This window comes from Phodopus roborovskii, unplaced genomic scaffold (genome assembly GCF_943737965.1).
Source record: "Phodopus roborovskii unplaced genomic scaffold, PHOROB, whole genome shotgun sequence".
Classification (NCBI taxonomy): Eukaryota; Metazoa; Chordata; class Mammalia; order Rodentia; family Cricetidae; genus Phodopus; species Phodopus roborovskii.
The window spans coordinates 15718898-15731463 of NW_026126424.1; positions in this window are offsets into that span (position 1 = coordinate 15718898).

Here is a 12566-nt window from a genome sequence, read left to right on the forward strand (position 1 = left end):
AGAAGTCTTGTGTACTCTACCAGTGTCTGTGAGACTGACAGATGGACTGTCATATCCTTCATAACTCTTTACATAAGGTATTTTCCTTTGCTTAAAATATGCTAGATCTCTATGTCAATACAGGCAGACTCAATAGAATAAAGTCTGTCTATTTTTTATGTTAACACCCCAATGTATATTAACAACCTACTGGGTTGAATGAGTTTCTGTAAGGTTACTATCTTTATGTCTGAGAGCTAGAGTTGGAAGCTTTCTAGGAAGGCAACCACAAAGGACAGAAGGATGTAAAGTTAGTACAGCAAGGTCAGGGTGGAACACTTGAGCATGAGTTAGGGTCTACAGCAATAGGTTGAATTTTGAGTCAGTCATTACTGCCTTCAACCTTGAAGCAGTGAGAAGCTGTTCCTTCATCTTAGAGTTAGGCACATCTGGATCATGCATCAGAGAAGGTGAGATGGGTATCAAATAAAGCTTGATTATTTGCCTATCTATGAAGGATGTCCACAAAAAGACAATAGTGTGTATTCCAAAAGTTTCAAGTCATGCCTTTCTTTCTCAAAGGCCAGTAATGATAATGATGGTGATAATTTAAATTCCGTTTCACATTCTTTCTCTAGTAATACCAAAAAGTAAAACAAAAACAAAAACAAACAAACAAACAAACAAAAACAAGAGTTCTTAACTCCAATTGGGAACATAATTTATCCTAGCCAAGTGGAAAAATGATAGAATCATTTCCCACCTTAGCATTTGAAAAGAGATAATGGAAAGACACAGAATGGATGCTCAGGAGTCAGTGTTCTGCTCTGCCTGCCCCTAAGTTATCTTTGCCCTTGACTGGACACTGTCCTGTGGTCCCATGCTGATCCTGACCAGACCTGCATTGACATGTTGCTTATCTGCTTTGCAGTGGTGATACAGAAAGCAAGCACAGCTCTTATAGCCCACTAGGATGGAGAGAGAGCCCCACAGACCTTGATCCCAGCCTGTTTTCCAGTGTCAGCCAAGAGCTGATGCTTCCGCCCATCAGCTCTATGCTCTATTACCCACAACACAGCTGCCTCCCTTCTGGATCTTCCAGTCCCTAGTCTTGTGGCCCCATCCTCTTCTCTAGCACACAGTGAGGTCACAGGAAAGGGAGCCAGCAGCCCCGTGTTTGCTATTATATCAGCAAATTATTAATGTAGATTTAGGGCTGTTGAGATGGCTCAGCCATTAAAGGCTAGGCTCACAACCAAAAATAAATGTATATTTATTTATTTTTAATCTAAGAAGTCATTAAAGTAAGAAAAGAAAATCATAAAACAATTAAGATAATGTTGTTGGTTAGGTTGCTGAACACTTAGGCTTTTTTTTTTTTTTTGGTCGCATTTTGTTTCTGACAAATCTGAGGAGAAAGAACCAGGTAAGATTATGCTTTGAATAGTAAGGTTAGAGTCTTCAATTTTGGGTTCATGCACCAGAGTTAAAATGCATTTAAAAAAAAAAAAAAAAAAAAGGCTACCTCGATTGTTCCCCAAGATGGCAAAGAAGCCTGACTCATGACTAACAGCTGCTCTTATTATTTTGGAATAGTACTCATCTGTAAAATTCTTCGCTGGGGCTCCATAAATCGATGCAGAATTTCCTCAGGGATTATATGGAGAAAGCAAGCTTTCTCTGCCTTTCCTTTTTAATGCTGGCTGTGACTGACATCACAGAAAGCTGGGGGCACACATTTCTGTGTGTCTCTGACAACAGAAACACACTCACACACACATTCACATACTCTCACACACATACTCAGGATTTTATTCTAACTTCAACAAAAAGAACTTAAACTGACATAATTCGAGACATTAAGGACAGTCACTTAGAGCAGTCTACCAGGAAAAAATAGTGTCTTAAGGATATTTATCTATTTATTTTTGAGCAACTGACAGCCCTTTCTGAGAAGCCACAGAGCAGGCTGGCCAAAAGATGACTACAGAAGTGCTCGAGAACTAAGTAAATAAGGGAAAGCATGGGAGGTAGTGAAATTCTCATACATCAATGTCCTCATTGTAAACTCTTTGGAAGATGCTTCCTCTGGGCAGACTGGATACCCCATTCTGACTTTTCCTTGCAGGATTCTGGAGCCGAGAGCACAGGCTGTCTGCAACACTCTACTTCACAAAGAAGTTTCCAGATGGAAGAGGATAAGTGCCATTCGTGACTGATCTTCCTGACAAAATGACAGTGTCTTCACAGTGTCTCTGAAAGCTTGATGACCCTTGATGTCTCCTGGAACAAAAGAAGTCAGTAGAACAGGGTGAAAATGTTACAGGAGGCACGGAAGAAACACAAAAGACAGATGACAAGGTGACAAGTTAAACACAATCCACGGAATAAGAGCCTCCTCCGCAGCACACCTACCAACACCTGCCCTTTTTGTTAATACATAAAAGAGAGCCGGCTGTAACTCCTTAAGCTCCTTGGGGAGGGAAGTCACACATAGTGTGCTGGCTGCTGGGAAGATTTCACTGGACAGTGCCTCAACCATTCTTATTACCTTCATCAACCTTTTATATTACCCCCTTCCCATCCCAAATCCTGCTTATTGGTGTCTTCTAGCTCTGTTTCATTTCTCCCTTTATTTCTAGACTCCAAAATCTCAAAGTAGTTAACTAAATCACTGATAATCCATGTACACTTGGGGAGATGGTAGAGGGCCCTTCTGAACTTAGGGACTGAATTCAAGCCAATGTTTGGAGAGACAGGAGCACAATCACCCAACCATCCACTAGTTCTGTTCCTTTCTTATGTAACACTTGTCTGAATTTTCAGTCAACGGTCACTGCTGCTGAGGGTCTTGGTGTCTGACCTGGCAGTATGGAGAGCATGCTTGATCTTAGATAGTTCACCCATTTGCCATGTTTAAATCCTGCACTGAGGGGAGAGTTCTTTATTTTAAGCATTTCTCTTTGGTAATGGGAAAAAAATAGTGTTAGAATGAATAAGACAATGGATTCAAATAACTTAATGTAAATGAGTTATTCAATTCAGTTTCTCTAATGGAAGACATGCAGTCACTGAATAAAGATAAGAGGAAGGAAAATCCATCAATGAAGCACTGGAAGAAAGAGATGAAGAGCTTTCAGTGGGAGGCAATAATTATCTTAACAAATACTGTTTATGTGATATATTTCCCTCCCTTCTGGACACTGTATTGAGAAGACGGGGATAATGGTTCTCCCAGTTCATGCCACATTATCATCACTCATCACTGGGCTAAAAGAAGACCTTTGCTTTATTTTATAATTTTATTCTCTCTCTCTCTTTCTTTCTCTCTCTCTCTCTCTCTCTCTCTCTGTGTGTGTGTGCACCCCCTACACACACACACACACACACACACACACACACACACACACACACACACAAGTGCTCTACTAATAGGCTAAGCTGACTGGCCAGTGAGCACAGGTATCCACTTGTCTTTGTCTCCCCAGTGTGAGAATTATAAGCCTACACTACCATACCTGTTCTTTTCCTCTTCTCTTCTTTTTCTTTCCTTTTTTCTTTTCTTCTTCCCTCCCTCCCCCTCTCTCTCTTTCTCCCCCCCTCCCTCCGTCCTTCCCTCCCCCTCTTTCATTCTTTCTTTTATTTCTTTGTGTTTACTGTGTAGGTATGAGTATGCACAGCACAGCATATATGTGGAAGTTGTAAAGACAGGGTTTCTTCATCGTTGTATAAGCCAGTTGCTGGCCCATGAACATCTGGAGGTTCCTCTGTCCCCATAGAGGCTTAGAGGCACATTGGCATTGCAGATATTTACACTATTGTGTCCTTTTTTTACTTATGATGGGAACCAGCAGTCTGCTAACCCTGCCCCCGACGATGGGTGGATGCTCATGGCTATGTCATCTCTATGTCAGGCTTTACCTGGCTGCTCAAGCTTTACCTGGCTGTGCAGGGGACTCAGTTATGCATGTGCAAGCCCCCCTTTTAAAGCAAGCCCGCCAAGCACACCCCTCTCTCTTGCCCTCTGTCTCTGGCCTTTTCTGTCTTTGCTCTTTCACTCTTTCTCCTCTCTCTCTCTCTCTCTCTCTCTCTCTCTCTCTCTCTCTCTCTCTCTCTCTCTCTCTCTCTCCCCCTGCTTTCGGTTGGCCATCAACTACCCCCCTTTCTCTCCCCTCTCTCAATAAACTTCAGGTGGGCGCTGAGTCTCGTGTTTGTGTTTCTTAGGCAATAATTATAGCAAAAAGAACAACAACTTGGGCTCTGGGGATCTGAATTCAAGTTATGTTTGCACAGTAAATGTTTTAGCCTGTAATCCATCTCTATGCCCCCAATGCATGTCTTTTGTTTCCACAAAATTTTGGGAAACAAACACAGATTCTCTTACTTGTGACCAAAACTTCGCTACAAACTTTATTTTTAAATTTCTCATTTTATTTCCACCTCTTGTTTTTATCCTAGCCCTCCTAATGTATCAAATTTATAGCTTTGTGTAGACTTGTTCTTTCAAAAGGCATATTATTTAATATGTGTTGACATTTTATTTCATTCTATTTTCAAATCTTTTGACTTGAGCCCATGTTTAAGATCCATGCTGCTGAGTACATACCCATCCCCTTGCTTATAACTTCCTTAGGAGATTCTAATAAACCTGTGTGCTTTCTCAGCGATGTACACCCAGATCATTTCCAGTCACCTCACTTCAAAGGATGCTGAAGCATCCCTTCAAAGGGACCATTACAGAAATGTAGGGGAGTAGACAGTGAGGACAGTTGGAAGACAAATTTCTAATGTTTCCTGGTAGCTTGCTTTTCACTCTAGGATTAATACTAGTATAATAGCTTTTGAAGTGGACACCAGCTGTGAATTCACCTGCCCCTCCAAAGCCCACAGGCTCAGGCCTCTCTCTGATGCTGCTACTCTGGGACTGAGACAATAAACATACTCAGGAGCTGGAAAGATGACTCAGTAGGTAAAGCATTTGCAGTGCCAGGTAAAGGTCTGAGGCTGAATTCCCTGGAAAATCTGAATGAAGCTGAGGAAGAAAGGTCTCAAGAAGCTGGCTGACCAGTTAACTTTGTGTACAAATCAGTGAGCAACAAAGAGCCCCTCTTTAACACAAGTTGAAAAATGAAGACTGATACCCATGGTTGTCTCTTGACTTCATAAATGCATGATGACATGCACACTCCTGTACTTTCACAACTGAGTGTGTTCATATGTGCACATGCCTCCCCCACCCATACAGAGATCTCAAAAACCCCTACTTCAACCCCTTTCCATTCTGGGTAGAGCAAGTTTGTGATGTCATACAAAGAACAGAGAAGAGCACTGTAGTCAGAAGAGTTCATACCAGGCTCTCCATTCTTTCCATGGTGGCTGTACACATCCTATCTGAGGTTTTCCCTCTTTTTTTTTTTTTTTCCTATTAAAGTATGATGACGATATTAACTTAAGACAAAGCAGCAAAACAAAAACCCCAAAACAAATATTCTGACCTTATTACCAGCAATTCTACCTAGGTTGGATCAAGTATGTAAATACTTTTTTTGTTTTGTTTTTTGTGTGCGTGTGTTTATTTCTTTTTTTATTTTTGTTTTTTTAATTTTTTTCTTATTTTACATAATCAATCCCAGTCCCCTCTCCATCTCTCCTTCTCTCCCTCTTTCCCTCCCTCCCTTGCTCCCTCCATGTCCCCCCACCCCCATTCCACAGGGAGGGTGGTGCCCCTCAGCAGGGATCAATAAAATCTGTCAAGTCATTGGAGTAGGGACTACCCCTCCCTCCTTCCTCTAGGTTAAGGGAATATTCCTCCATGAGGAATGTGCTCCTGAAGTCCTTTTGTGCACCAGGGATAGATACATCCTGGTTCCATACAGTTTTATCATGATACATCATTCTTCTCTTGAGCAGAACTAGTAATATATATGGAGGCCATGTGCAAAGAAGCATGGCAGATCATGGTGATAACTTTCTCTAGGAAGACAAGGGGACTTATCTGTGTGGGGGTGGGGGAGGTATTCTCAAAGAATAGTTTTTTTTACTTTTGTAGCATCAGAACCCAGCGATTTCTGGACATCTCTCCAGAATTGTTGTTCTAGTGTATCTGAGTGGGGTGACATCTGAGAATGTGTCATGCATTCTTGGATGGTGTTGAACACCACACTTAGAAATGCCCCCTTCTAGAAAATCAATTGCTCACCATTAAGGCAGTGATCTTTCCATGTCCATCATGTCTCCAGGTTAAAACGTGTAAATGGCAGGCTGTGAGAATGTAAAGACTCTGTTCTTTTTCCAGAGTGTCTGCTTCCTGGGAACCACCACCACATGGGAGAGAAAAAGAGCAACACGTGAAATGAACAATAGGAAACGCTTACACATAGTTATTAGACTTCTCCACTGTTTTTATCACCACAACCCAACCAGACAAAACATCCCAGGATAGGATTATGTGGCCCACAATATCATGCCCCAATATGAAAAGCTGTATGTTCACGGTAGAAAGTTCAGTTCACAAAACTGACCTAAAATAATAGAAAGGTATGGGTTTTTTGTTTTTGTTTTGGATTTAAAACCAAATACAGTAGATGAAGGGTTCAGACACAGACTAGGGTTGGAATTCCTTTGTCTCAAGAGTAGCTGATATTTTTTGGATACTTTCTGTTTACAATGTGGTGCACCACTGACTTCATATGAATTACTTTATGCAACCCTGAGATATCAAATGGATATTAAGAAAACCAAAACATCGGCAGAATGACTTACCTAAGATTAATCATAATTGAATTGGGTTGTGTAAGATTTCTTTCCCCCAACCATATGACACTGGAACATCCTTACTGTTCATATTCAGAAAATGGCCATATCTCCCAGGGATAAAGCATGAAGAAATGGCATTAAGTGCCACAGAGAAAGAATGGGTTGTGCTTACAAGACATCACTTTCCTTTTATAAGACAAAACAAAGTCTATATTCCACAAAATTATCAGTATCTGTTTTATTCTTTGTGTTTCTAATTATTAAGGGATTATTTTAATATCTTATCAAAAAAGATCATGTGTTCTTTTTCTCTCTCTGATGACACACAAGGAACTAATCATATGTATTTTAATTTGACATGTAACCCTATGGCAGCTGTCCTAGTGTTATATAATTAAATGGAGACTCAGCCTGTCTTTGCATTTGATGGGACCAAGCTTCATCAGGAAGGGTCAATTTCTCCACCACAAATTTATGGGATGCATGACATTCATATATGTTCACACATCCAGTTTGGGGTGAAACACGTACATGTTTTGTGAAGATGTAAACACAAGTATCACTGCAGACATTTTTTTCCCCTAGCTATCACAACCACAGTAATTAGCAGCATGCCCACCCTGATAAGATAAACTGAAGGTTATCAGTAATTCCCAGAGCAGGCTCTAACCCTATCTCTTTCCTTCCAGTCAAGAAAGCAGCCACAGTGCAAGCAAGAATGATGATGATCCCATGGCAATTATTTGGAATCTAACCTGATTTAGTTCTTAAGAAGGAATTATTTCCAAACAGCAGCACAGTCTTAATGATAATAAATTATTGATGCGAGCACTCCCTCTTAATCACTTCTATGACTAAGAATCACAGGACCTTCTCCCACAACCTCTCATTTGTCATCTTGGACTTCCATTCAGGTGACCTTCAGAATAATCTTTCTAGATCCATTGAATTGAAATAAAGCATGTTATGCAGTACTTCTAATTTCTGTCTAATTTGCTTGCTAGTCTAGAGCGGGGGGGGGGGGTGTCTCAGGGTGTTACAGCCATTGCCTTAAAAAAATATTTAGCTCTGAGATGAAGAAAAAAAATTCTAGCCTTTCCCCCTGTAGATCGATGAGACATCTGAAAGGTGTAAGGTTCTGGGTGGTGTGTGATGGCCTCAGCCTCAGAAGGTGGAGACGACAGGGATCACCGATGTATAGGTGTCAAGGTTCTTTAAATGGAGAAATCTTCTAGAATACATTGTTTTCATTTTTATATGAAATAGTCTACCCATTCACTGTTTATTTATTGTCTTTTAAGGTTCTTGAAAACCCCACAGGGAACTTTAGATGCTTTCAGTCTCTATAAAGACAATGTAATATTTTGGTTACAATTTCCCTTTTGAAATACCTTATTCACTTGGTACTTGTCCTATCTGTCCTGGCACAAAGGTAACAAAAACAGGATATTCTCCCTAAGCCTTCTTTTAGCTATAATGTGGCAAATGACAATCCAGCTTGTACAATTTTTGATATGGAAGTCTTGGAATTTCCACATGTAGGTTTCAAGCCAACAAAAACACACAGAGACAAAAAGCAGGGAAATTTTGATCTCTGTTGCCTTACTTCACCATGCTACTCCTCTGCAAATAACACTTGCCCAACAGGATACTTGATTTTAAATGTGATTTGGAAATGGAAAGCTAATTTTGTGAACTCAGAGGAAAATATGATAAGAATAGTTTATATCAGATGATAGCACATCCCAAGAATGGGTGGTCCTTAAGTTATCTATGAGGCTTTCCTGCACTTTTTTTGGTACAGGAAGACCAAAAAAAGTCTGGGATTTGGGTGATCTCAGACTATTTTGAAAGTAGACACAGTAGAAAGAACTGTCTGGGAAGACTCAGAAACCTTAGCTTCTCGTTCTCATTACATAGCTGTGTGCCTCTGAGCAGGCTATTTAACCTCAGCCTCCCTGACCCTTGCTTTTCTCTTTCTAATGGAAATAAGACATTTGTGGGCCCTGGATTCCTTGATTCATTGTCTGTGATAGTCAACACACCTGGCAAACCTTTGTCATTCCCTTCCATGGTCATATTCCAGTACTTGCCATACCCATAATATCACTAACTAAAAGCTTTACAACAAGGTTCACATTCCTTGTGTCTTAAATTCACTTGCTATGTTATAATTCCAATTTAACAGGTCTCTGGCTCCATCTTTACTGTCCCTTGTGTTGTATGTCACTGGTGGTCAGGGTCTGCTCCAAGTGTTGCAAGGTTCTTGGCCTCCCATTCTAAAGGCTGAAACAAAAGCAAACACAGATTATAAAGTCCCAGGAAACAACTTCAATCAAAGTGAAGGAGTAGTTCATATTAGAAAAGAATACACTATTAAGATTGACAGCAGGACCCATGAGTTAAAGTGCTTGAGGGCCTTGACCATTGTTTGATGCTTCCTTTTAATGGGTGCAAGAGAAAGAGAAATTTGGTTACTGGGGTCCTAATTTAGGGGGGGGTCTCTATTTTGGCTGACAGGCTAGTATTTTGTAACTTCTTGCACGCCACATGCCTATTCTCATAATGCATCTGATTTTAATCACATGCATTCCCAGTAATACCTAGGCATAAGATGCTAAGTACAGGATTCTTTTTAAAAATTCACTTTGAAGGAAGAATATGTCTTATTGCACTTGCACCCCAAACAGTCTAACCAGATATGCCTATTGTCCTGTAGTTTGGGATTCTATTCTATGATGTGTTTGAATAAAAACTGGCAGTTTTTATTTGCTAAAAGGAGTAAGTTATTTCCATCATTACATGCAGCTTTACACAGGTGGGGTCCCTGGCTGCTAACAGGTTGCTAGGTGCATTGTTCAGAGATAAGTATGTGTATAGCCAAACTGGGTGAGGTACATGTTGCCAAGACATTCTTGCCAAGACATCTTCAGAATGCTTTACCTGTATACCATGTTTCAGACTTAATCACCTTCGCCCTCTACTTCCCTACTGTTTTCATTTTGTAAACCCTCAAAGTGTTAATATGTCTTGTTCTTATGTTGAACCTGTACGGCTCAGCTAAACTTGCTAGAGTGAAGTCAACTAATCTTTCAGATGCATGGCCACTTAACATACTTATATCATACCAGCCTCATCCCCCTCATGACTGTTTTGAGATAGAGCCATGCTATGTAGTCCAGGTTGACCTTAAACTTGCTCCTATCTCCTAGTACTATATGTGAAAACCATAGCCAGTTTACAACCCCACCTTTTAAAACAGATCAAAAGAACAGTTCGTGGAAGAAAATACCAACTCACTACCCTCTGAAGCCATGATTATTTCTACTGGTGTTTGCCTGCCTCACTGATGCCCCATTGCTGGTCTATTTGCTCTTTTCCTTTCCTCATTTCAACCCACTAGAGTATGAACTCCAACAGAGGAGTCACCACAGTATTTTTAAGCTCCTGACCCAGCAGATTTTACAGAACAGTTAATAAATTTTCATTTTATCACCAACCTTAGCATAGAGGAGGAATGACATGTTCAAGAGTTTAAATAGAAACATTTATGTATGCAGAGTAAAGCCAAGAGTGAAAAGCCTATTGCCAGCGGCTGAAACCCTTTGTAAAGCACAAAAAGTAACTAATGACTTAAAGATATAAATTGATGGATGTTTCTTTTTTTTTTTTTTTCTTTCTTTCTTTTTTTTTTAGTGCTGGGGATCAAACCCAGGACTTTGAGCATGCAAGGTGGACACTCTACCACCAAGTAATGATGAACTAGAATTTTCATGAAAGGATTTTCTACAAAGAACACACAACTTTCAAGAGAATCTCTGTTACTTTGTCTACAGCTGTAAGTCCTGAGATAGAGACCTTTGAGCAATTTGACCACAATTCTTTAGCTTCTTATTATTTGATCTAGAGGTCATTATGAAGAAAGAGAATGACTTGGAGACTACTGGATGTGGCCCCCTTTTGTTTTGTAGGTGAAAACATTTCAACATCATATTACTCTTTCATCTTCAGAAGAGGAATTTAAAAAACCTTGCTTCCTTTTTTTGACTACTTCTTTCTTCTTCATGTATCTTAAAAATGTTAAAATGGTTTTAGCACTTGATGCTGAGCTGCAGCTCTTAAAAGATTGTAGTTTCCAAAAAAGAAAATTTAAATGCTGTTTATGAAAGATTAGAACCTCAATCTATCACATAAAATCATCATATTTTAAGGGAAGATTTCCAAAGGCATTATACCTTGGGAAAATACACTTGTGGTATAATCATGTTGCAGAAAAATATAATTTCTTAATTCTTCTATGTGCTAAACTCTGACCCAATTCCCCACTTACATGAGTCATTTGTAAGTGGATACAACACCCGTGGTTTACAATGGTTCCTTCCCGATACTCCAGTTGTTAATTTTTATGTGTTTACTCATCCATGCTTACTGCAAGCTCATGATATGCCTTCTCCAAGCCTCCCCTCACTAATGTAAACATGTGTTTTACAATCATTTAGAATGGGTGAAGAACTGAATGTTTTCTCAAATCCTCCCTGTGAGAACTGGAGTTTATTGGGGTGAGATTGCATGATTGAAGGGGGTGATGGGGTTGTCATCAAAATAACTCCATTTGGGTTCACAAGAGACAGCTTCTGGATCACAGCAGGGGTTTACAAGCTTAGGGACATCACAAATTTTCCTTCCAAGTTCCAATGAAGGCCAAATGGAATTCTACATTTGGATTCACAGTCTAGTTGCTAGGGTGTTCCCATAGTGTCTGCACACACCTTTTGTTTGTGGCTAAGTACAGAAGACTTGGAGTGCTCTGTGCAAGTTCTTATGGTAATAAAATACAAAACAGTAGCTCTAAAGATGGTACTATGAAGCCATTAGTCATCACTGAGAAGTGGGTACAGTCTCAAGTCATAATGCCTACTGTAGTCAAACTGTCCCATTGGAATTCAATCTCGTGATGGCATTAATGCTTGAAGGAAAGTGGAACCCTCTTGCAGACAGGAAGCTTTGTGTAGTAGAGCATACCATGTAGTGATCCCCAGGTAAGGAAAGCTGGTTTCAAACTCAGTCCTGGTGCTTGTTGTGAGGATCACACAGTCTGATCTCGCTCAAACAAAGAAACTTCTGTATTTCCTGATCATGTGAGTATAAAGACAGAAACACCCACCTGCTTCTCACCTAGCTCAAAAGCAATGATCACAGTGTACTTCAGTTGACTGGTTAGGTGAAGCATTGCAAAAGCATTAAGTGTTACTAGAAACTGAAAGAAAAGTCTGCAATGATTGCCCCAGAAGGAATGTCTCATTTATTTTATATGACTTCATAGACACTCAAAACAGACACATCATCAGGGCAGGTGAAATTTGAAAATGAGCATGAATGACTTAAAAGGGCTGAGTGGTAAAATATGTTAAGGCAGTTATACCCATGTTAGGGAGAGTATGATTATTTCAAGGCAAGAGGAGTTTATAAAAAGTCACAGGAGGGGGTTAGTAGAGACCATAGAGGTCATCCCAAGGAAAACTGAAATAGACAAGAACAACCCTGCTCACTTGAATTACTGTAAACAAACAGGTAGCATATACAAAGCACTAATGACACAAATAGTAACAAAAGAGTTATGTAGAAGTAAATGGAGCTTTAGAGAGGTTCTTCAGTTGTGTTAGAGTAGTGATTCTCAAATGAGGAAGGATTTGACATTGTGGAATCCACCAAATTGTTTTCTTCACTTCCTCTGTTGTATTTACTGTTCCCCTCTCCCAAAAGGAATTATCCTTCCACTCACTTGGGTGAGAACTGATTCCAAATAGCATGGGTGTGAGTGATCCCAGCAC